Source organism: Chlorocebus sabaeus, unplaced genomic scaffold, assembly GCF_047675955.1.
Source record: "Chlorocebus sabaeus isolate Y175 unplaced genomic scaffold, mChlSab1.0.hap1 unalloc_scaffold_337, whole genome shotgun sequence".
NCBI lineage: Eukaryota > Metazoa > Chordata > Mammalia > Primates > Cercopithecidae > Chlorocebus > Chlorocebus sabaeus.
Genome location: NW_027327634.1, coordinates 231896 through 255630, shown reverse-complemented (window position 1 = coordinate 255630; position 23735 = coordinate 231896). Strand labels below are relative to the sequence as shown.

Genomic DNA, 23735 nt, shown 5'->3' with positions numbered 1-23735 from the left:
TTGAGCTCTAATGGATGGAACACTGCTAACCAGTGAAGGTGGAGAGAGGGCACCCGTCTGAGAGCATGTAGAGGCAGCAAAGCACAGCCAGCCTCGGGGAACCAGAAGCCACAGGGACATCAGGTTGGGTGCTGCTGTCTGCCGGCCACCAGCTGGGGGACTGTACTGGGCCTGGAGGGACATCCCTGACACTCCCCACCAGATGCCAGGGGCACCCCCAGCCCCAGGTGAGAACCATGGATCCCATGGCGAATGAGGCCAGCCTGTGGGAAGTGGGGCTGGGACAGCTCTGTACAGCTTAATAGGAAAGTTGGGTTCTATTTTGTGGGGTTTTGGTCACGTTGATGGCTAGTCAGGGCTGTCCGTCAGGAAGTGATTTGAGGACAGACTAGAGAAGGGGCTGCCAAGACCAGCGGAGCATTCGCTGTCTGGGTCCAAGGAAAAGGAAATAAAGGCTGGCGATGTGACAGTGGGGGGGAGCACAGAGCAAAGGAACTGGTGGAGACACAGGGGTGGCCCCACACAGGGCTTTGAGCAGCTACCCGGGGGTCGTCCTATTAATTCTCCTCATGGCCCCAAGAGGCGGCTGTGAAGATCCATCTCCTGAGGACAGAACTGCTCCAGAGCCACACAGCGAGGATCCACAGAACCAAGATCCGGGCCAGCTCCAAAGCGGGTGAACTTGTCCCCTCAGCCATGGTCCTAAGACACGGATCAGAGCCCCCTGGACACACAGACACAGGAACTGCAGGAAGGGGAAACGGATGCCCTGGACCAGTGGCGGGACCCAGGGTTTCAGCCCTCCAGGGCCACTGGGACCAGTCACTGCACAGGTGGACACACGATGCTTTAACCCGCGCTGGGGGAAGGAGCCCACACTCTCAGGGTGGAGACCGCAGCTTGATCGGGCCGGCCTCCCTGCTGGGCACAGCCTGAGCTGCCCCAACCTGTACCGAGGTGCCCCAACGTTGGGGTGCTCAGAGCCACTCAGCTGAGATCGTGGTGCTTTCTGTAACCACCCTCGTTTCTTTATGGTATAGATCTGGACTCCATCATTTGCAATGTGTGGGGTTCTAGGAAAAGGCTGGCCAGCCAGGGAAGTGTCCTGGGCTCTGTCCCAGTGATGACGAACTTGGCTGCCCACAAGGGCAGCCTGTTCACCACAGTGACCCCCGGGGACCACGCCTGCACCCACCTTGCTGAAGATAATTCACTTCTCATCCGTGAAAGAATAAAGCTAGACTAACTCAATTTCACACTCACTTCCAACTTTAACAACTTGTGTTAGGAAATCAAAGACAAGGACTCTGACCATGTCACAAACCCAGGAAGCAAAACCCGAGACTAACGGAATGATGCCACCTTCGCAGTTCCGAGCTCTACTAGTTGTTTTTCTTTTCTGGTCTGTTTTTCTCTTTTGGTTTAAATTGTCTCTGTTTCTCCCTCTCTGTGTCTCTCTCCTGGTTGCTCTGTCTCTCTGTGTCTCTTTTTAAGACTCTGTGTGTCTCTGTTTCTCTCTTCCCCTCATCTTTCTCTATCTTTCTATGTCTCTCTGTGTCTCTGCTTCTCTGACTTTTTCTGTCTCTCTCTCTGTCTCTCTCACTCTCCCTCTCTTTCCCTCTCTCTCTCTGTGTGTTTGTGTGTGTGTGTGTGTGTGTGTGTGTGTGTCTCACTCTCTTGGTTTCTCACTCTCACTCTCCATCTCGCAGCTCTCTTTGGTTTCACTATGCAAGCTGACTCTCCCCACCTTATAATACAGTGGGATTAGCAGGAACCGAGTGGACGCCACAGCCCCCGTGGGCCCGGGAAATCGCAGCTTCGTCATAGCTAAGCCCGCCGCGCTCAGTTTTTCCCACCACCTGGAGGATCTACTCTCCGTTCGTCCTTCCCGACCTCAGACTACAGAGAATACCTGGGGGCGAAGGTCGAGGAAGCCGCGCCCGGAGGCTCCCAGCGCAGCCCCAGGAGGAATCCTGCCGGCAACTAGAAGCTGTGCGCGCAGCGGGGCTCTGCGCCAACAACCGCCGGAGCGGCCGGGCCTGCTGCGAACTTCCGCATCCAGGTGGGGTCTCCACGCCCCAATTCCACCCCGCCCCGCCATCGGCGCTCCCCGCAAGTGCAGGGCTTCCCCCCGCCCAGACGTTCGCGCCCACTCAAGGTCTCCCTCACCCGGCCCGGGAGATGCTCCCCGCGTTCTATCCCGCCCCACCCTGGCGCGCCCCCCAAACGATGTGACCCCCGCCCCCCTGTGGTCTCCCCTCCCCCGGACGCTTCCCCTGCCCCCACCTGTGGCACTCCGGGCATCTCTGAAGTCCCCAACCAGAGCCTTCCAGCCCACCCGCGAGTCTCGAGCACCAGAGACGCGGCCCCACCCGCAGGGACCCCGCCTACCTGTGGCGCTATCCCCACGTCTGCGGCCCACCTCACCGCTAGCACGGCCCCCACCTACGACGACCCCGGCGTAGGTGCTCCTGCCCACTCCCGCACCCCGCCCGCACCTGCCCCTTTCCCTGCACCTAGCCACGCCCCCGCTCCCGCAGCCCCTCCCGTGCGCTCGGGCCCCGCCCGTCACCGCCCATTGGCCCTGGGGCGGGGCGGGGCAGCAGTTCCGACTCCCGCGGGCGCGGGCAGTGTCCACATTGCCTACTGCACACCGGGACTAGCGGCTCCTCTCGACCTCCTCGCCATGGACACTGACGACTCCCAGGCCCCTAAGGGCTCCTTGCGGAAGTTCCTGGAGCACCTCTCCGGGGCCGGCAAGGCAGTCGGCGTGCTGACCAGAGGCGAGGATGCTCAAGGTGCGCACCTCCCTCCCGGCGGCGAGGGAGGGGCGGACGGAGCCGAGGAGAACAAGGCGAAGGGGATTTGGGGGATGGGGCAGAAGAGGGGGGAAGCGACGGGAGGACGCGGGGAAAGGTGGAGGAGCGATGGGAAGAACCAGGGAGAAGAGCGGGGAAGCGATGGGGAGAACTGGGGAGAAGCCCGTGCCCGGCAGCGGCAGGGGTACCTGCGGGGCGGCATGAGCCAGCAAGGCAGCCCCCGGGTCCTTGCCGGGTGGGGCGGAGGAGGAAGGGACATGGCGGTAGGAACCTCCATCCGGAAGATAGTGAGCTTTCCACCCCCTCCGGTTTATGTTTTAAATTGAGCCTGACAGAGGGGGTCGCCTGGAGGACCCTCGGGAGTCGTTCTGCCTCTGAGCTGTAGGACCCGGCCGGGCTTCCCCTCCGAAGCGTGGGTACAGCGCGATCACTTCCTAAGTGGCCCCCCGCCCTTCAACTCCGCCCCACGCCGCCCCCCAGCATGTCGAGGAAGAAACGGCCGGGTCCCCGCGCGCCTCCTGTCGCCTCGTGCCCCGCGCGGCGTGGGCGGGGTCCTGGCTGCTGCAATGCGGGACGCGGAGGGAGTGCTCTGGGTTCCCGCCTGGCGTCTCCGAGGCGGTCCGGCAGCCCCTCGCGTTTCCGCTGGGAGATTTTAAAAATGGGTTTCCTGCGCTCGCATGTGCTGTTGCCTTTCGGCTCGTGAGAAAACCGAAAACTAAAATGGGTCCCAGGCCCTCCCCGCAGACCTCCGCGGACGAGAAGGACCAGGAAGCGGGGACTCCGGGACGTCAGCGGCGCCGCGGCGCGGGCTCTGGGTTTCCCCTGCCCTGCAATGTGGAAGCGGCTCTCCAGGAGGGACCCGAGTCTGGGTCCACGACGCGGGCGCGCCAGGAGGACATTTAACATTGAAGAGCCGGAGGTGGTGGAGACTGCGCGCCCCAGGCCCCGGGTGCACGTGAGGGCGCCGGTGCCCGGACGGTGGAGCGCCCCAGGCCGCGCAGCCCCTGGCGGGTAGATCGGCGCTTCCCAGGCGAACGCCACCTGGGAGCCTTAGTGATAGCGCGGGCTGGAGACGCGACGCGCCCGGGGCTGGGTTTTGATTTTTATTTTCCCGGTTCCTCCTGCCGCAGATGCGTGGAAAGGCCCGGATGGCGGATTTCCTCCCGTTTCGGGACCGCGCACTGCACAAGGATGGAGCGGGAATGGGCCCCCGCCCTCGGTCCCGGTGACCTTCCCTTCGCCCTTGAGCGCTCGGGGCGGCACGGGTGCTGCATGTTGGGGCGCTGTCAGCGCCGCCCCGCCCGCCGCGAGCGCCTACGTGATGCCCGGCCCGTCGTCTCCATGCGCCCTGGCCCTGACATCCGTACGCCGCGCGCTCCCCGAGCCAGCAGCGCAGCCTCCCTAGGCCCAGCGCCCCCCTCCCCGCGGGACACCCCGGTGGCAGCGCCAGGCCCCGCCCGGCAGCCCGCCCCCCAGCGCCCGGGGAAGTGCTCTGGCGTTAGCGTTCTAGTTAAAGGACCCCAGCATCAGCGTTCCTCCTGCAGGGTTGGGTTCTCAGAGAAAGAAAAGGTGATGCAGCAGAGGATGGGATTGGAGAAATTAGGAGAGTGAAGTGGAAATAGCCTGGCCAGCGTGACTTAAACCGGCCGGGAGATGTGCGAGTACGAATGGAGCCGCCTTGGGGTCCTAATAGGACCCAGAGTGGCTTCTCAGTCAAAGGCCTTCAGAAGCAGAGGGAGCACCTGGAGTGACCTTACCTGGGCCGCGAAAGACAAGAAACCTTTGGTACGGGAAGAGGAACTGACCTCTGGAAGCCACCAGGGCAGGTGGAAGGTCAGGGTTTCAAGGTGATTTTGGAATTTAAGTGCTGTGGGTCCTGCACAGTGGCTCATGCTTGTCATGCGAGTGCTTTCGGAGGCTGAGGCAGGAGGGTCGCTTGAGCCCAGGAGTTCCAGAGCAGCCTGGACCACATAATGAGACTCTGTGTCTACAAAAAATAAAAAAGAAAGAAAAACACATTAAGATGCTGTATGTATTGGAAAGTATTTATGGGTCATTCTTTTGAGCTCCATGTCCAAAAGCTTGCTAAAATGCTTGGGAGTTTGTGTACAGGTACGTGAAATTAGGATACATTGGCAGAATCTCCGTGTTCTCTGTTGCCCTGGTTTTGCCACCTGGGAGGAGTTACACATATTGGAGGTTAGTAAGTCCACGCCTCTTCTCTTCTGGGGAAAAAGGTACTTTGGAAACCAGTATTATGTGGGAACGTGGCTTGGTTGGTACAGCCTCGGGTTAATGGGAGACAGCTGCTCTCAGCTCTGCAGATGGCATCAAATACGGTGGCCTTGAGCCCACGTGGGTCACACCTGGGCTGTCCCTGGGAAAGCCCGCCATGGCGGGTCGCCTGGGCTTTCTTTCCCTGGCAGAGCCGAAGTCAAAATTTTTTTGTAAACTCTGTAAAGAGCTTTACCCTTCCGAGGTATGATCTTGAACCTGTTGGAGCATTTGGACCCATTTCTTTTAAGGAAGTTCACCTCCAGATGTGCTTAGAGGGCCTGGTCTTAGCTGCCACAGATTTACAAATCCTTTAAGTAAGTTATTCCTCGAGAATTTATCTGTTGTGCCCCCATTCTTTTTGCCATTTTATTCTGATTCTATATTAGTACTTGATTTTCCCTGACATAGAAGACTATTGCCTGTAGCTGGAGATCAGAGAACACATTCACATTCAAGTATCAATTTCAGGGGAATTATCTGTCAGATGTGAAATTATGGTACAATTCAATATATTAAAATGACCATAGCTACCATTTGTTGAAAATATTTTGTATACTAGGAGCTTTACAATTCTTATCTCCAAGCCTAGATACATGGTCCCAAGAGAGGCATGCCCTCATTTTGGAAGTGGGGAGAAAGACTCACAAAGAAAAATAACTTAGGTAAGGGAGTGAGGTGCATACGCGATTGTGGTAGGAGCAAAACAGATCCTAATTCCAAATATTGTACTCTCCCTTAGACCACGAAGAGTACTTATGTCTGGCTCTGTCACCCAGGCTGGAGTGTAGTGGTGCCGTTACAGCTCACTGCAGCCTCAAACTCCTGGGCTCAAGTGATCCTCCTGCCTCAGCCTTCTGAGTAGCAGGGAAGACAGGAATGCAGCATCATGACCGGCTAATTGTTATTATTATTTGTAGAGACAGGATCTCACTATGCTGCTGAGACTGGTCTTGAACTCCTGGCCTCCTCTAGTGAGCCTCCTGCCTTGGCCTCCCAAAGAGCTGGAATTACAGACCTGAGCCGTCATGTCAGGCCTCCACCATGCTTTTCAGGGGCCTTTCTTGGTGAAGCTCCTTATTCTAGTTAATGCTCAAAAGTGAGCAAAACCCAACTTGCTCAAAATTACGCAGATATTCTTTGGGTGGTTTTGTAAGGGGAACAGAAAATAACTTTTTATAGCGATAGGAGTCAAGGTGGCAAAAATGATATTAAGGCTTAATACCAACGCGATGGGCTGCTTTTCTCCTCCCAGTAGAGTTCATATTATTTAATTATAATATAAAATTGAAAATATCTTTCCTGTATTCCTGACTCCCCAGGCCTTGAATGAAGAAAGTATTTCTCAGGCTGGGTTTTTTGTTTTTGTTTTTGTTTTTTTTTTTTTCCTTCTTCTTTGGGTATCTTCTGTCTCAGGCTCTGGGTTTTTGTTTTTTATTTTTTTTTTTCCCTGCTTCTTTGGGTATCTTCTGTTGTCCCAAGACATATCTGGAAACTTAAATTGATTTTCACCCAACTTAAAATAAGCTCCACAGCTCTGGATCGCGGACTGACCATGACTAAGTACCCACCGCCACATCACGCTGTGCCACACACCAAGAGTGACTCATTGTCTTCGTCACAGGTTGTGGCTTCTGCAGGGCCTGGTACCTGGTGGAGCTGAGTGTACTGGGAAGTCCAGGGGCATTCTTAGGGTGGGCTGGATGTGAAAGTGGCGTCCTTTTTGCCTGTGGTGACGTGAACATCAATACAGTATTTATAGAAAGTTCACAGAAATGTAGTAAGCTTCAACCTTTCCAATCCTAGTGAGAATAGCTAGCGTTTAGTGACTCTGTTATGTGGCAGGCCCTCAGTGATCCTGGGCACTGACTTATCCCCACTTTACACATGAGCAAGGGATGCCCGAGGTGTACCGGCTTCCCTGAGTTCACAGAGCTCCCTGGTGTGGCCAGGCCCTGTGGCTGCTGCAGGGATGTTCAGGGCTGCGTGTAGCTGTGTCTTCACTGGTGTCCATCCTGCGCCCAGCACCACGCCTGGCGCTTGACAGGAACGCAAGCGTTTGCTGCCTGCCTCCCGCCTGGAATCTCCACTGAGGAGCAGGAAACCAGGGGTTCTAGCTGTCTTCTTCATTCATGAAGTCCTTTAGAGGAATTCAACCTTCTCTAATCAAAAGTTTCCAATATCCTCAGGTCAATGCGTATAAACTGTTAAGACTTCAAGATTACAACCTAAAAACCGAAGTCAGAAGTGTGAGGTTTCAATTGACTGGACATGCATTAGGTCAATGACACACATATTTATTGGACACCAGGCTTGAGCCCCACATGGGCACCTTTGGTATCTGAAGCAATATTCCTTGGGTGGTTTTGTGAGGGGAACAGAAAATGACTTTTTATAGCGATAGGAGTCAAGATGGCAAAAATGATATTAAGGCTTAATACCAATGTGATGGGCTGCTTTTCTTCCCCCAGTAGAGTTCATATTATTTAATTATAAGATAAAATTGAAAATCTCCGAAGCAATGCTTCAGAGCCCAGTAGGATGGAAGAGGAAACTGAGAACAGTGCCATTTCTCCTCACACAGCTCCGGCGCCCCTCACCATCCTGTGCACACACATTCTTTGATGGGATCTTTTCAGTGTAAAGTGCAGTAATTAATTTTGCAAAACTTACTGGGTCTGGGAGGCAGATGATGAGTGATGGTGTCACCCCGTCACACAGTGGGAGATTTATATGATGGCATCATTTTCTATGAATGCAGACCACCTTGTGTGCCATACTCGGATGACCCTTCGAAGCTAGACATTTTGTCATCTTTCAAAAGAAGCATGTTTTCCCCCTTGGTTACAGAAAACTAAAAGCTTTTGATACAGGACTCCAACCTTTTATCAGGGAGAATCAGGGCTCTTTAAATAAGCTCGACCAGTCGGATGGGCCGTCAGAAGCAATTAAAATTAGAAAGATGAAGATGCGGTAACAACCTGGTCAGGGCAAATGTCAGGATACCAGATTGCATGTTCACAGTTGCGTTTCTGTTAAGAACGTGCGGGTGAATATGGAACAGAGGGCCATGTGTCAGTAGTTGGGTTGCATTTTATGTTTCTTTTCTACAAGCCCTTTCTGGTGTTGTGTTCGTGTTTATTAGAGAGTAGCTGCCCAGAGGCTGCCGTTTCCCTCCCCACTCCTCCGTTCTCTGCATCTTCACCCCCAACTCCCAGTACTTTGGAATTACAGTCATTGTGCTTGTCAGGATGGAAGAGGCAGCCAGACACATGGCAGATCAGAGCACTGAGAGGCAGAGACTTAATAAGTCCCGCCGTGGCCCCACTGTCTCGAGTGCTGAGATAGGGCCTCGGTGTTTTTCTCTGCAGAATGGAGGCATCACTCAGTCTCTATCTTCTCTCCCTGTCTCTTTCTTCACTCCCCCCTTCCCTAACACACATCCACAGTGAAAGTCTTCAGGAGACAAAAGAGAAAAGGCTGGACTGTGCTGGGCCCCCCCAACCCCGGGGCCCATTTGCTGTCTTCCCAGCTTCCGTGTGCCCAGAGCCGCCTGGGGGAGCCTTTGGAGGTGCAGATCCTGACTGTGTGGGTCTCAGTGAGGCTCCGACTCTCACGGGGAGGCGCCGGTGCTGCGGGTCCCCCTGGGGGCAGTGCCGCGGTTTGCAAATCCTGCAGATCAGCTTCTCCACTTCTCCAGGTTTCTCCAACATCAGATGCTCCCAGGAGTCCGGTGGGATTGTTTTCTGACTTTGACCAGGATTTTGACGGAGAAGATTCATTAATATAGGACCCCTTGTCTTAATGTACATATGTAAATGATCTGATCTGAAGTTTTCTGAATGGAAAATGATTGAAGGAGTGGCATCCAGTAGCCTCGGGGAGTCATTCCGTCATATCTTTTCAGCTGTGTCTTACTATGATTAAGATTTTGTTTCTGTGTGTGGCGGGGCGGGTGGGGGACGTTGAGATGGAGTCTCGCTCTGTTGCCCAGCCTGGAGTGCAGTGGCTTGATCTGGGCTCACTGCAACCTCTGCCTCCCGGGTTCAAGTGATTTTCCTGTCCCAGTCTCCCAAGTAGTTGGGATTATAGACATGTGCCGCCATGCCCACCTGATTTTTTTTTTTTTTTTTTGTATCTTTAGTAGAGATGGGGTTTCACCATGTTGGTCAGGTTGGTCTCGAACTCCTGACCTCAAGCGCTCCACCTGCCTCGGCCTCCCAAAGTGCTGGGATAACAGGCTTGAGCCACCACCCCCAGCCTTATTTCTGTGTTTCTGTAATCATTGCGCACATTAACGACCGCCTTCGGTGAGTCAGGGCAGGCTTTAGGCAAAAGAACTAAGCCATCTCCGCCCCTGCGGCTCTCACTCCTGCGGTGAGGTGCGGGTACAATGTACCTGTAGCCGGACCTGAGAAGAAAAGCTCCTGTCTTATGAAAGGGCCCGGGGAGCCTCTGGTTGGGGCCGTTTGACCTGACCGGAGGGTGAGGGAGGAGTCGGTAGAGGTGGGTGGGCCAGTGGAGGACTTTGGATTCGCCTTGGGGGAACTGGGAAGCAGACTGACTGTCTCCGATAAGGGTGGCTTTGTGGAGAGGAGAGGACAGGAGGGGAGGTCGTGAGTTTAGGGTCTCACAAGGAGCGGCCACAGATGGAAGGTTATGGGGTGGGGCGTGTGGCAGGGCAGCCCTGTGCCCACAGACACACCCCGCCGAGGAGACCCAGGGACTCAGCTATGACAGCTGGAAGGCGGAGCATGTGAGCTGCAGCAGACACAGGCAGGTGGGGTAAAAGGAGAGTCTTCGCAGCAGTGCTTAGAATAGCAAAAAGTGGGAAAACCAGCAAAAAACTATCAATAGGAGATTAATGAATCCATTATGGCACCTGGAATGGAAGGAATTTTTGTCAGCGTTTAATAAGGAGCTTTGTGCTGGTCGAAAGTCAGGAGGTGCCCAGTACACTCAAGGGCAGTATTGAAGAGCTGAGTCCAGAGCAGCTCTGCACAGCAGATCCCCCTGGGGCCAGAGGGGCCGTTTGCAAATCCAAGCAGATCCGCTTCTTGAAGGTTTCTCCAACGGGAGCATCTCCCAGGATTGAGGCTTGCATGGGTGGCCTGTGTTATATATGCAATTTTAAATGATCTAGTTGCCACATTAAAGAAAGGCAGGTCCGGAGGGGGGGACGCTGGGTGCCATGACTCACGCCTGTAATCCCAGCACTTTGGGAGCCCAAGGCAGGTGGATCACTTGAGCCCAGGAGTTTGAGGCCAGCCTGGGCAGCATGGCGAGACCCAGTCTCTACAAAAAATACAAAACAATTAGTTGGATGTGGCAGTGCACACCTACAGTCCCAGCCCCGTGGGACATTGAGGTGGGAGGATTGCCTGAGCCCAGGAGTTGGAGGCTTCAGTGAGCTGTGACTGCACCGGTTCACTCCAGCCTGGGCAACAGAGTGAGACCCTATCTATAAATAAATAAATAAATAAATAAATAAATAAATAAATAAAGTGAGACCCTATCTATAAATAAACAAACTATATTTTCTATTCAGCCCACTATTTTGATAACAATCAGTTATTGTGTTATTAATATTTTACACTGTTTTCCATACTTAAGTCTTTGAAACCCAGTGTGTAAAGAATCTTCAAGTACATCTCCATGTGGACGGGACACACGTGGCCAGCGGCTCCTCTGAGGGACAGTGTGGTCACGGCGATGGGTGGCGTGTGCTGCCTGTACATAGAAGGTCCCCGTGTGAGTGTTTCTGCGAAGGCCCTGAGGGATGGGCAGGGGAGGGCCAACACCGTCCCAGCCACACAGAGGACCCTGGAATGCAGCAGGCTGCCAGCGCGCCCCCACCCCAGCCCCTCTGCTGCCTGAGCTCTTTCCCAGATGTCCACTTAGCTAACCTCCCTCACCTTCTTCCCTTTCCTTCTTTCCCCAAACGTCACTCTCAGGCAGGTCTGCAGGCTCTCCGATTGTCAATGGCAGCCCATCTCCATCCTCCACCCTCTTAACACCCCCCACCCCACTTGCTATTTTTCTCCTCAGTGCTTACGGCCATCCACCCCTGGGCATCATGCATTTGTTCACTGTGTTTCTTGCTTTCGGGTCTCTCCTGATTGGAACAAGCTCCGCCAGGACCAGAGGCTTTCCATTTTGTCACCGATGCATCCACATAGCTCCCGGCAGAGATGGCGCTTGGGGCACCTGAGGTGGACAGTGGCTGGTGGTTGAGCCCTACAGATTTATCTCAAGCCCTGCCCTGACCCTACCGGAAGACGCGGTGGTCTGCACAGTCCAGATAGTCAGAGAGGCCCCCCGGCTCGATGACTTTGAACCGGCGGGGTTGGGGAGGGGGGAACAGCACCGTCGACAGAATCCCCCCTTGGTATCCCACCTCCCCATGCCTACATAATCCCTGCATTATCAAAGGAGAGACCCCTAGAAGGAGGTTTGGCAGCAGGAGTGAGATCAGCGCAGTGTAAGCTCATTTTCTGACAAACCAGTGGGAGGAGTTGGCAAACTGACTTTCTCAAAAAGAATGTATGCATCGAAATTAGCAAGTGAATGATCAGCAGTGTGGGAAAATTCAGGAAAAGCAGTTCAGTGCTGTGAGAGAGGGCGAGGCAGGGAGCTTTATTACTCCAGACAACGGAGGAGGTAAAAGGATAGACCTAGATTATTTCACTAGAGTTCATCTATTCTTTTTTTTTTTTTTTTTTTTTTTTTTTTTTTTTTTTTTTTTTTGAGAGGGAATCTCGCTCTGTTACCCAGGCTGGAGTGCAGTGGCGCAATCTCGGCTCACTGCAACCTCCGCCTCCCGGGTTCAAGCGATTCTCTTGCCTCAGCCTCCCAAGTAGCTAGGACTACAGGCGCATGCCACCACGGCCGGCTCAGTTTTCTTTGTATTTTCAGCAGAGAGGAGTTTCACCCTGTTAGCCAGGATGGTCTCAATCTCCTGACCTCGTGATCTGCCTGCCTTGGCCTCCTAAAGCGCTGGGATTACAGGCGTGAGCCATCGTGTCCAGCCTATTCCTTTTTTTTTTAAAAAATACAATTTAGATTTTATCAGAATAGAATCCTAGGAAGCTGAGATTTGTAAACTGGGAAATCCATCTCCTCCAAGTAGCCAGGAAATAAGCCAGGTGACCTAAGTCATTCTTGCTAGGCCCTGGTGTGGGCCGGGGATGACTGACTCAAGGAAGAAGCTGTCTTGTGACTCTCTTACCTGCACTGTCGTTTAGTAAGAAGCTGTTAAAAAGTATATCATATGAAGAAAGTGATTTACTAATTGATCAGAGTAATGACCACATATTTCCTATGTAACCACTCCCTCATTATCTCCAACTTTATCTTTGGTTCTCATGACAAGATTATCACTTCCCAGAAAACTGGGTTTTTTTGCAAATTACCAGGAGGTGTTTTTCCAAATGGTAAGGTTCTTCTTTGGTGGGAAGATGTTTTCTCCTGGAAATCCTTAGGAAAGTTATTTGATTCTTGGGTTGGGCTCCCAAAACCAAAACAAAACAAGATGGATTATCCCCAGGATACCTGAGCTATAAGGACAATCTGTAGCTTGAGCGTGGAGTGAAAGACACTGAAACTGCCCTTTGTCCCAAATGGCTGTGTGCCGGGGCCCTAGAACAGCCCTAAGGAGGTGGTGAAACAGGTGACATTTACCTGTGAGGCTGAAAGCCCTCATTGCCAGGCTGTGAAAGTCCGCACTGCAGGTGTGCACGTCTTTATCCCTGTCCTGTGGGTGACAGAGCCTGCCAGTGAATGCTGGTGCATTTCCTTCTTGCTTTTCATCCACCCGTGTTCTCCTCCCTCCTAACCCCTCACTGAATGTTCCTGGGGCTTCATCAGGTTTCACCCTGCAGGGCCCAGCAGGAGGCAGCTGATTTGCAGTCCTCACCATTCAGAAGTTCAGAGGGAGGGCTTAGAACCAAACAGGCTCCACCCCCAGGCAATTAAATGAGCATCTGGCCTCAGCAGGCATTATTTTCCTTCAAGTTCCCATTGGTGACTCTAAGGCACAGGTATCATAATAGAGGAAATCAGGAAGTCTTGAAAGTTAAAAGGAAATAAAACTAGGGTTTACCCTGTAGCTTCACCACTTCACTAAGGTCGTTACCTTCCAGTAATCAGTTTATCCCCCTCAGAGCCTCAGCTTTCTCATACCTCCAGGGAGGTGTCAGGAGCTCTGCGGGCTTCCTGTGAGAATAATCCGGGCCTGGGCTCTAGCTGTGGGTGTGCAGTCAGCAAGGGACGCCCTACTAGGTCCCACCAAGTGCTGCCAGCCCCTGAGCTCAAGGAGGACACGTGAAGAAAAGCCCTTTGCAATGTAGGGCTCCATCCCACCAACGTGCAAGTGAATAGAAGTCCTTTCAAGACCTAGTATTGTGTATTTTTAAAAGTGTGGTGCCCCATCACCTGGAAATTGCTAGAAATGCACGTTCCCAGGCTCCCTCTCCACCTGTGAAACCCTGGGGGTGGCCCAGCTACCTGGGGTGCCGCGGCCGCTGATGGTGCTCCTGCTGTGGGGCGGTGTCACTGTTCTTTCCAGGTGGGTACAGGTGGACCCAGGGGTGGGGGGTGGGGAGAATCCCACAGGGACTTCAGGGACTGAGTTTAGTGCTGGGGTGTGTTTCTACTCTGCACAGGAGTCTCCTGGGGTCACCTTGTGTATCATGTCCAGCTTTTTTTTTTTTTTTTTTTTTGAGACAGTGTCTCGCTCTATCGCCCAGGCTGGAGTGCGATGGCGCCATCTCCACTCACTGCAAGCTCCTCCTCCCGGGTTCACAGCATTCTCCTGCCTCAGCCTCCTGAGTCGCTGGGACTACAGGCGCCTGCCACCACACCCAGCTAATTTTTGTACTTTTAGTAGAGATAGGGTTTCACCACGTTGGTTAGGCTGGTCTTGAACTCCTGACCTCAGGTGATCTCCCCGCCTCGGCCTCCCAAAGTGCTAGAATTACAGGTTTGAGCTACCATGCCCAGTGGGCTAATTTTTAAGTTTTAGAGATGGGTTCTCACGGTTACTCTTGCTGGTCTCAAACTCCTGGCCTCAAGCAATTCTCCCATCTTAGCCTCCCAAAGTGCTTGAATTTGCAGGCATGAGCCAACACACCTAGCCAGAAATTGATCTTTCATTTTAAACTTCATCTAGAGATGTGACAAAAACCAAACGAAGTATTTGTTAAAATACTTTATAACCCTAGGTACAGTAATAGAGTAATCCAACTGACAATTTCACAAAAGTCAATTTTTGGCAACAAGTTCAAGGTTATACATGTTAATAAAGATAACACATTTATTCAACCAGAAGAAAAAGGTTACAATGACAGAATTTATCTTTTTCTTTACTATGTTGTCTGAGCTATGGTTAAGGTTTGGGGAACTAGTATCTTAAAGAACCTTCAGAAATTTCTCATTCTAGAATTTAGAAACAAATTTTACACTCTCGGGGTTGAGAGAATCCAGGAGCAATCACCACCCCTAGTGTCCCGATGCTACTCTCCAAAGGCCCTTCCCCACTAGCCACAGAAATCAGAGCTCCCTGGGAAACAGACAGTTGAGCCTCTGGAGGAGGAAGGCCTGGCTGTGCCTGCGTTAGGGAGGTGGGGATGGGGGCATACAAACCAAAGAAGTGAGACCAAAATGGGCCAACAGCTGTGGCAAATGTCGGCATAAAAATAAATAAATTCCATCTGATCACATGGTCTCAAATATATACATATACAGAAATATTTGTGAGGTCACAGTGGTACTAAAAAACAAAACAAAGACGACTGGGGGGAAAAAAAGAAGAAAAGAAAGAACTCTTTTCTCCATGTTGGGTGCAGTGGCTCACACCTGTAATCCCAGCACTTTGGGAGGTCAAGGTGGGCAGACTGTTTGAACTCAGGAGATCGAGACCAGCCTGGGCACCACGGCGAGACTCTGTCTCTACAAAAAACATTAGCACTAGCTGGGCATGGGGGTGCACATCTGTAGTCCCAGCTACTCAGGTGGCTGAGGTGGCCCAGGAGGCTGAGGCTGCAGTAAGCTAAGACCATGCTATTGTAGTCCAGCCTGGGGGACAGAACCAGACCCTGTCTTTAAAAAAAAAAAGACAGCTTCTTCTGTCAACATTAGAGGTAGTTCCTGCACCACCCCTCCTCCTCAAACTGGACTTCCCAGGGAGAGCAGCCGCCCCTGCCTTTTCCACAGAACCATATTTCAAGATAACCCAAGAGCCCCAGCTGATGTGGAGCTCTTCTTTGAAGAAGTCCAGCAAACGAATGAAGAATTACAGAATTTGAAAACTTCACAAACTCTAATAAATGATTCAGGCAATAATCCTCAATGAATATGAAAACCATTAATAGGTTGATGAGGAATTATCACAGGACACCAGAAACTCAAGTGCACCAGATGGTCTGTGGCTGAAGGGAGAAAGCAGATCTTCACAAGACAGTGGCCGACTCTCAGCATGCACCCTGCTGGTGTGAGACCCCCCGGTGGAGGCAAGCAGGCCTCACACGATGGTAGGATGTGGCCATCAATGCAGAACTCCCCACGAGGGACTCTGCTTAAAAAGGCGCAGCCTGACTCAAACTAAGGCTTTGGATCTAAGTTCCAGTTCTCAGGAAACACAGGAACATGGCACCCAACACCACACAGGAGCAGCCAGGACACCTGGAAAGTGAGAGCGCCTGGAGGAAACCCGGCCTGCACACTTCTCTGCCGTCCCCGAGAGGGTGCCCAGGAGAGACCCGGGCTGACCAGGTGTGATCTGTGGGACCCTGTGCAGCAAACACTTTGGGGCCAACTAGAAAATGTGAATATGGAATAAGAAATAGGCAGTTTTATGAAAGTATGTTTTATTCTATTAAAACTGAAAATGGCATTAGCTCATGTAAGAAAAAATCATGTTTTCAGGTCACAAATTCAAATATTTAGTGGTAAATGATGACATTTATAATTTACTTCCAAAAACTTCACAAGGAAAAGGATATCTATTATGTGATAAGTGTTTAGGGGCTCATTATCCTAGTCTACTTTTCTGTATACTTGAAAGTTTTCATAATTGTTTTTATATAAACTAACCTTGCAAATATGTTTTTACATTAGCATTTATATGTAAATTATTAGTGTTTTATAGGATACGTATAACTATATTATTACTATAATGACCTTATACTAGTGACATAAGAAACAAGCGATAGATCAGAAAGTGAGGATGTGATGAAGGTTCTGTGACTGCATCCACTATCGGAAGAGCACTTCTCCATGCCAAGGAGAGGCTCGAAGCTAAGCATTGCTAAATGTGAGAGACACCATGTCATGAAATTGGAAGAACACACACAAGTTAACTTTCCACAATCCACCATCAAACTTTTCCAACAAAATATTACCTAGCATTGCTTGGGTGATAGTGAGTGGTATGAAATTGCTTAAGCTTCTCCCACATAAGCTCCGGGATGCACAGTGGGTCACCCCTGGAGACCACTGAGTACGTGTGGTCGGGAAGAAGTCTATTTTGAAGGTGCTGGGGGAATATCCTCTCATTGTCTGTCTTGAAATGTGAAATAAATAAGAATATATACATTTAAAATAATACACACATACATTACTTACAATATAGCCAATTGATCACATTCTGGTGCATATGCCTGTAATACTTTGCAAATAAAACTGTTCTAATGGTAACAAAAAAAAAAAAAAAAGACACCCCTGCAGGCATTGTTTAACACCGTATTCAATCACTCATCACCCATGCACAGGACCCAAGGATTGAGAACAATGGACTTTTTGATGTGTGTTGCAAATTGGAGGGATCACCAGGTCTGCCCACCAGCCAGGAGGGAAGTGGGGAGAAGCTCTCACCCTAACTTGAGTTTTAAGAAGGCTCCTTGGAAGAAAAGACCACCAAATTGAGAATGAAAGGTAAGAAATAGTTCACCAGCTGAGGGGGGCTACGGGAGTCAGAGAGCAGGCCACCCACAAGCCCCAGGGACACCAGCACAGGCAGGTTGTCAAAGTCACAAGGGGACATGAAGACACGGGCCCAGGACAGCAGCTCTTAATCCAAAATGGTCTCAAGGCTCCTTTACACTCTGAAAAATTAACCCATTTATGCCTGAGGTTGCAATTTTTTTGGTAAAAATTCAGACCTTGGCAATGACCTTGAGCTGTAGGATATAAATAACTCCCACAAGCTTAGGATTCCAATAATGGAACACGAGGCATAAATGGGTTTTAATGAGGACCCAAGCAGCTTTTGATTATGTGGGCTTTTTTGCCTGTGTAGGTGCCTGTGTGTGTTTATATAATTTTTCTATATTCTAAATTAAAGCTGAGACATTTAAAAACTACTTATGCATTAAGGTAAGCCATCATTACATGATAATATAAATATGTTTGAAAAATATTTCTCATAACAAAGTAAAAAACTGACTACTTAGAGTGATGCTGTGTTGCCTTTTTTGCAAACCTCTGTAGTGTCTGGGTCAGAGGTGAAGCTGGACTCCCCCATCTGCTCTGTATGCAGCTTGGTGCATGTCACACACCTCGCCACGCAGCCTCTAGAAAGTACACCATGTACTTGGGCAAGAATGAGTGAAAAAGACAATGTGTTGATAGTGGTATGAAAAGAGCTTTTCTCTCGCTGCAGATCATACACGGGGGTCGTCAGACATGGTCTGAGACAGCATCCTGGCCCTGCTAATCCCCTGGCTTCTGCTCATAGCACTGACCTAGCTAATCCAAGAACATGTCACCTATAATGAGAATATTATATAAAAATCAACCACCTTCCAGATGTGTCTGTATCATGGTTCTGTACATGGGTAAGGTAAGCTGAACACAACATTAAAAAGAAAGAAAACTTACAAACCCTCCCTTCATCTCACTAAAGACGACTCCTTTAAAGACCAAGGGTGTCTGGGGTCGCTAGGATTCTCGTGTTCCAGCCGCCATCCTTCCTGCCTGAGGACAAATAATTATAAGCTGACAGTGACTCAAATACTAAAGTCTGCATCAACTAGTTAATCACTCATGACATACCAGAAATCCAGCTCGTGTAAACATGGGAAAAAGGTGGCGTCCAAATACACCGAGAGGAGATTCTGAAGGTCCTTGGGATTTTGTGTGGAAAATGGATACAGAGTATAATCACTAGCTGGGTACAAATGAAAAGTGAAATTGTAAAATATAACAGATTTCTACTAAAATTATTGAGTCTCAAGCCTCATTTCCCCTTTGTCCTAGGACAGTAAGTTGTAGCTATTCTTGAGATGAGGCAGTGGCTCCATACTCTGGCCCCCGACCTTACTTTAGGTAAGCCTCCTGGTAAGTGTCCATACTTTTCGGTATGAAAGAAACTGTCTTCTCTTTCAGTCATGCCAGCCGGCCCTCTCCCTCAATCACATACCACGTCCCTGTGATCACAACACTTGCCACCCACTCCGTCCGGGTGCCATGAGTCACCTGGCCAAGCACACACAGCAAGTCGCTGGCAGAGGTGAGACCTCGGGTCTCCTCAGCCCAATCTAGGGAGCCTGCCATCCAACCACCATGCATAAGTGGCCCACTACGACCTGCATCATCTACCGCTGTTAAATTACTCGTTTCCAAGCTTACCGTACTTTGTAACAGATGATCAATGCATTTAAAATCAGCAGATACAGTGAGATGTCTGCTTTCTAACAATATATAGCTTTAATAATAATAGCGCTCATGGTAGCTATTTCTCAAACAAGAAACATGACTTATCATAAGTTTCTATGGCTGGACACAGTGGCTCACACCTTTAATCCCAGCACTTTGGAAAACCAAGGTGATATGGTTTGGCTGCGTCCCCACCCAAATCTCATCTTGAATTGTAGTTCCCATAATCCCCACATGTTGTGGGAGGGACCTGGTAGGAGGTGATTGAATCATGAGAGCGGTTCCCCCCATATTATTCTCGTGACAGTGAGTACGCTCTCACGAGATCTGACAGTTTTATAAGGGGCTTTCCCCTTCACTTGTCATTCTCTTCCCTGCCACCCTGTGAAGAGGTGCCTTCCACCACGATTGTAAGTTTCCTGAGGCCTCCCCAGCCATGCAGAACTGTGAGTCAATTAAACCTCTTTACTCTTTAGGTCATTCTTTATAAATTACCCAGTCTTGGGTATTTCTTCATAGCAGTGTGAGATTAGACTAATACACAAGACAAGAGGATTACTTGAACCCAGGAGTTTGAGACCAGCCTAGACAACAAAGCAAGTTTCCACCTACACACACACACACACACACACAATGAGCCAGGCATGGGGGCACCTTGTCCCAGTTACTTGGGAGACTGAGGTGAGAGGATCGCTTGAGCCCAGAAGTTTGAGGCTGCAGTGAGCCCAGATCATCCCACTGCACTCCAGCCTGGGTGAAATGGTGAGTACCAGTCTCAAAAATAAGTACATTTCTATAAAATTTGAAAAATAAAGGAGTGAGTTTATAGTACTGGCTACTATTAATAAGGACCTCACCCAGAGTGAGGTGTCTTTGCCCTCACTTTGCAGGATTTCACAAATGCTCTGAGTCTGTTGTCAGGACTCCCATGCCTGGACCTTGCCTGGGACCCCCTAGTCACTGCGCTGGTTCCCTTGCTGGAGCCCTGCCCAGAGGCAGCTGCTTTCTTACACCACCCTCTCCAGGAGCTCTTCCCTTTCCCCCCAGCAGCAGCAGCAGCAGCAGCAGCAGCTCCCACCCTTGTCCTTGGCCCTCCGCATGGCATCCACCATGTGCTTCCAGTCACAGCTGCATCAGTCTTTCTAGATGGTAAGTTGTTTTTTAAATTTGCTACAACATCAAGCATAGCACAGAGCCAACAGCTGGCCAAATATGTGAAGTGTGGTCATTTTTAGTTACTATGCTAAAAAAAAAAAAAAAAAAAAAAAAAAGGAAAAGACTTAAGCAAATAACAAAACAAAAATGAATCCATTTTAATATAAACCCAAGTAAGTATAAGTCCACAATTTCTTCTTTATAATTTTGAAACCCAAAAGGCTCAGAAAACTGAAAGATTCTGCAGAAGTTTAGAGCAAACTATTTGATGGCAAAACCTGACTGAACAGATCAGGGCACTGAGTCTTCGTGCTCACACTCAGCGAATCATCAGGTTTGGCTGCAGAAACCTGAGTGTGTCTGATGACAGACCCAGCTGGAAGTGTTACTCTCTCAAATCTGACAAGAATCAGGCTTCGCGGGATTCCAGGAAGGGACCGGGGGTCATTTCTCTCACAAGCTTTGTTCAGCCGAGTAGCCATCATGCAACAGGAGCTGGGCCAGGGCCTTGGGACACGAGGACAAGGCTAGTCTCCACCCTAAAGGGCCCGTACCTATGCCAGAAACCACACCTGCAATGTATGTGGATTTATGAGGAGGTGCCGAGAAGGACCCATACCTGGTTTATGGTGAATCCGTGGATCTTGTCTCCTAGTTGATAGTGTAGAGCCCTCTCACAAGCCCGGTTACTGTTCCATCGCCACGCTCTGTGGTGTGCATGTCTAGACTAAAGGTCATCTAAGTTAGATGAGCTGCAGGAAAATTATCTGGCTAACATTATTCAGCCACATAGTGAAAATACTCTTACATGATAAAGATCATTAATTAGATAAAAATTAAATACTGCATCTTCCAAAATCTTGCACATTCCAGAAAACTAATTTCTGGTAAGACCCTTCCCATTTTAATGACCTTTTATCTTACCTAAAGCTTCAGTGTTGGAAACCTTTTCTTTATACATGTTCAAAAATAACTATAATACAATTATGGTTTAAATTCCCCTTAAGAAACTCTTAAACAAAAGGGCTTCTTTTCCTCACAGAATCCTCACAAGCCTTCAAAATATTGGAAGAAATTCACACTACAGTTAAATCCCATTACATGCCTACCGAATTGGTGAAAACTTTTTGAAAAGCCTAATATTACCAGGAGCTCTCACACACTGCTAGTCATACTGCTCTCATACTGCTACATACACTGCTACCTGTCCCACAGGGAGTACAGAGTGGAACAACTTTGGAAAAACACTTGGCATTCTTTAGAAAGCTAAGCAGGCAGGGCATGGTGGTTCACACCTGTAATCCCAGCACTTTGGGAAGCCGAAGAGTTCCAGACCAGCCTGGCCAATATGGTGAAACCCAGTCTCTACTAAAAATACAAAAATTAGCCAGGCGTGGTGGCAGGTGCCTGTAGTCCCAGATACTTGGGAGGCTGAGGCAGGAGAATCGTTGAAACCGGGAAGCAGAGGTTGCAGTGGGCTGAGATCACGCCACTACACTCCAGCCTGGGCGTCAAAAAAAAAAAAAAAAAAAATCTGAATACTGGAAATCCGTTCACCTCTTGGTCTACATCCTCCACACCTTACACTGCTGCACCAGCACTCACAGACAAGATTGTCAGCACAAACTCTGATAGTCCCAAACTCAACTCACCTGGAGGTGTAACGACAGCGAATGGATAAACTGCAGACTAATCATTCAATTAAAAAAAAAAACTAACCAACAAAAGTGCCTACAACTGCATATAACAAAGATGAAGGTCACATAATGTTAAACAAAAGATACACACGATACAGTATTATCCTAAACAGGTATTATTCAAACAGGTAACAAGATACTGTCAGAATGCATAGAGATGGTAAAATATTTTTAAAAAGCAAGGACATTTCTGTATGATAGTGCTAATCTAAGCGGGAGGGAGAGGGTTATGAGCAGTTAGGGGAAATCTTCAGCTTGGTCATGCGGACACTTTTTTTTTTTTTTTTTTTGAGACAAGAGTCTTGCTCTGTTGCCCAGGCTAGAGTGCAGTGGTGCAATCTCGGCTCACTGCAACCTCCACCTCCTGGGTTCAAGCAATTCTCCTGCCTCAGCCTCCTGAGTGGCTGGGACGACAAGTGCTCACCACCACGCCCAGCTAATTTTTGTATTTTTAGTAGGGACGCGGTTTCACCATGTTGGCCAGGCTGGTCTTAAACTCCTGACTTCAAGTGGTCCGCCCGCCTTGGCCTCTCAACATGCTGCGGTTACCGGCGTGAGCCACCGCGCCCAACCTACTTCTTTTCTAATTATTCTCACCTGGATGAGATGGCTTACGCCTGTAAGCCCAGCAATGTGAGAGGCTGAGGAGGGGGATCACTTGAGCCCAGGAGTTCTAAACCAGCCTGGGCAACAGAGCAAGATCCCGTCTCTTCAAAAAAAAAAAAAAAAAAAAAACTTTATTTTCTCAAATTGTACTATATGTCTTACGGGCTTTTCTACATTAATATATCCCACCAAAATATTTTAAAGATATATACAGGGGAAAAGAAAACACCTATTCAGTCACTGTCAACATTATGAAGATATGCTGTAGTCAACATTTGCTTACTGATTTAGCAAATTTCAGAATTATGGGACAGAGACGCATTTTAAGAAGTTACTTATGAGCAAGGACATGATAGGAAACCCATGAGCGGTAAGGCCAGGGTCTCCCCCGAACTTTCCAGTAACCTGCTGCCAAACTCACGCCACGGACGCCCCGTGTCTCCCCCCGGCCTGGGCCGGCAGCGCTGAACTGTTACATTAAATACTGGCTCGTGGATTACCATGAGCACTAAACCGCTTCGTCAATTTTTTCCCCCATAAACTGAGTCGTTAAAAAACCAAAAAAAGTTAAATTCCGGGAGGCTTCAGTTCTCTGAACACAGCCGGACTTTAAGAGTGGGCTGTGGGCGCCTCGGGTCTCTTAAGGACTCGGCCTCCAACAAAAATGAACTAGGAGCAAAGACACCAGCGAGAACCGCAACTGCCGGCCCCATTTACTACCCCCATTAAAGCCCACTCCAAAGGAGGGCCCTGCCGGGAGCGCCACGGGCAGACCCGGCCCCCAGCCCGGGGCATCGGCCCCGGGGTCCTCCGGCCTCAGAACCCCGGATGTGGGAGCCCAAGGAAGGCCCCGGCAGGGCCTCGGGGTGCGGGGCGCCCACAGTGCGGGGAGCTGCAAGGCTTGGGCGCAGGGACCCCTACGTCTCCGGCCCGCCCTGGACCTTCCTCTCCCGGGAGCCAGCACGCCGAGCACTTCTAGCCGCCGACCGCAGCGCCTCACCCGCCGCTCAGCCGCCTCAGAGAACTCAACCCCCTCCGCGCGCCACAGCGCCACATGGCGTAAGACCAGCTCGGGGCTGGCGAGGGACCCCACTTAACGCGACGTAGGGCGTGGGGCGGGGCTTGCCGTGACGGCCACCACTCCTATTGGTCAGCGCGAACGGCAACGTCCTCTGCGATAGGCTGTAGATGAAAAGGGCGGGCCTCCACTGCTCTGGGACGGGCGGGAGGGCGGTGCAGAGGGCGATGGGCGGGAGGAGCGGGGCCGACATGCCGAAGGAGGCGGCAAGGGGAGAAGCGTGCTCACGGGTAAAAGGGGCGCGGCCGGCTTGACGAAAGGGGCGGGGTGGGGCCAGCAGCAGGATGTGGACAGTAGAAAGAGGGGGAAGTGGGCAAGGGAGAAGTGGGACGTGGCGAGAGGCGTGTCTATGCAGATGAGTGGGGCCTGGTGAAGGTCGGGGCTGAGCGGGTGAAAAGAGGGGCTCCTGGAGGGCGTAGTGCTATGTTGCGCGGGGCTGTGCAAGTGATGGGA

General features: G+C 50.5%; 2 long non-coding RNA genes across 5 annotated transcripts; one reads left to right on the top strand and one right to left on the bottom strand.

Annotated features, from left to right (window-relative positions):
* The first annotated feature begins 1961 nt into the window (after positions 1 to 1961).
* Positions 1962 to 16987, top strand: LOC140711229 (uncharacterized). The gene is made up of 2 exons (XR_012092385.1): positions 1962 to 2062; positions 16862 to 16987. It is a non-coding gene; the product is annotated as an uncharacterized lncRNA (long non-coding RNA).
* On the bottom strand, positions 10211 to 23413 carry LOC119620689 (uncharacterized). 4 transcript variants are annotated; one of them, XR_012092384.1, is made up of 7 exons: positions 23205 to 23354; positions 20521 to 20628; positions 12774 to 12846; positions 11149 to 11300; positions 10702 to 10823; positions 10475 to 10550; positions 10211 to 10388 (listed from the first exon to the last, which is right to left on the bottom strand). It is a non-coding gene; the product is annotated as an uncharacterized lncRNA (long non-coding RNA). The 4 variants fall into 4 exon arrangements; XR_012092383.1 differs by lacking the exons at positions 10211 to 10388; positions 10475 to 10550; positions 10702 to 10823; positions 11149 to 11300; positions 12774 to 12846 and adding exons at positions 14287 to 16653; positions 17970 to 19989 and having other exon boundaries at positions 23205 to 23413; XR_012092381.1 differs by lacking the exons at positions 10211 to 10388; positions 10475 to 10550; positions 10702 to 10823; positions 11149 to 11300; positions 12774 to 12846 and adding an exon at positions 14287 to 19989 and having other exon boundaries at positions 23205 to 23331.
* Between the last annotated feature and the right edge of the window lie 322 nt (positions 23414 to 23735).